Source organism: Aplysia californica, unplaced genomic scaffold (assembly GCF_000002075.1).
Source record: "Aplysia californica isolate F4 #8 unplaced genomic scaffold, AplCal3.0 scaffold00063, whole genome shotgun sequence".
NCBI lineage: Eukaryota > Metazoa > Mollusca > Gastropoda > Aplysiida > Aplysiidae > Aplysia > Aplysia californica.
This window is the reverse complement of record NW_004797333.1, coordinates 1,892,985-1,894,686: the sequence shown is the minus strand read 5'-3', so window position 1 is coordinate 1,894,686 and position 1,702 is coordinate 1,892,985.

Below are 1,702 nucleotides of genomic sequence, written 5' to 3'. Positions count from 1 at the left end.
TCTCTCTCTCTCTCTCTCTCTCTTCTTCTCACCCCCTCTCTCTCTCTCTTTCTCTCCCCCTCTCTCTCCCTCTCTTCCTTGCCTTTACGTCAGTGGTCTGACAATCCTCCCTTTACCGTAATAGTCCCTTCACTGCTCCACCAGTTTCTTTGTTTTTACAGGACTTAGTGTCTTCGACAGCCAAGTCCTGCTCTCTCTTACTCTTGACTTTTCTCTTTTGTTTTGTACCCCATTAACGCATAGAGCGAGGTTGTAATACAGAAAAAAACACCAGAAAAAGGGGCGTATATATGCCACCAAGGGAGACCCAAAAGCGCTGTTTTTTCACCTCAGAGAAAACGGTATTTATTCATTTCGTTTGGATTAGTACCACGTCGGACTGGGATGAGAGCAAACTTTGCTGGTGCAAGTCGGTGACATAAGTCCGTTGTTTTCTCCTATGGGGCAGCACTTTTGTGACTGGCCGTTTCCTGGGCCTTTGTGTGTCCGCTTTTCAGTCGCCGTCTGTGCTGGCTGGGCAATGAGTGGAGTCCTCAATTAGTGCACAGTTGCTGAGGTAAAGATCGGGTCTTACCAGCATGTTTATGTAGACATAGTACCCTACATATGTATTGATAGTGATACTATTATTATTATATTAGAACTTCGTGGGGAAAAGAATAACTGACGTCACAGAAGAACTTTGTGAGAAGAAGAATTAACGTCACGAAAGACCTCTGCGTGACAAATTGGCAAGTCTTTCATCCCTGAATCTGCCGAGGGGACTTTTCATGTATTCGGGAGTGAATTGGTAAGTTCAGTGATTTATTTTCACATTTCCTTTCGTAATTCATCGATGGGAGCATTATTACAGTTAAAAATGTATCGTTGTTGTTTGCGTTCGTTTCTTTGCTGCTTTTTAAAAAATCCGACAAAACAAAGTTAATAATTATTTGTTGATCTATTTAAAGTTTTTGTGTGTGTAGCCTAGCACGATTCATGACTGTGACTTCGGAAAGAGAGCCAACACAGTTTGAGAAAAGAGAAGAATATCGTAGTGATGTTAGGCATTTAGCACTGATTTTAAAAATAAAAAAATAAAAAAACCCAACCATATAGCATAAAATAAGACAGACAGAAAAACCAGGGAAAAGAACACGAAGAAGAACTTACCAGTGGCATCCAACAGCCTTCCAAAAAGATAGTTCAGTGCTGCCAGTAGTCTAGGTGTTAGGCTAGCGGAGTTGTAATTGTGGGGTTGCGGTCTTAAATTAATAAACTAATAGTGTTGAAAAAAGTTTAACTTTTACAATTTCGCCCATTATTTTTTCTCTCGCAAAGATACGTAGGGTTCATTTAAGTTACCAGGAACTGTGCATCAGGAAGTACTTCAAGAGTACACAAATAATTTCGGTCGACCTGCACTCGAAAGACTCCAAGGGTTAAGCAGAAATAATTGTTCAATATCTGAGGTGGATATTGGAGCGGGGAGCGGAGCACGTATGGCAATGCCCGGAGTGCTATGATGTTGTTCCCAGGATCAAGTAATCAAGAAATCAAGAACAAAGTATGACGAAATGTGCATTCACACACATTAAGGGAAAAAACAAACACACACACACACGTACACGCACACACACACACGCACACAGACACACACTCACACAGAACACAGAGAGAGAGAGAGAGAGAGAGAGAGAGAGAGAGAGAGAGAGAGAGAGAG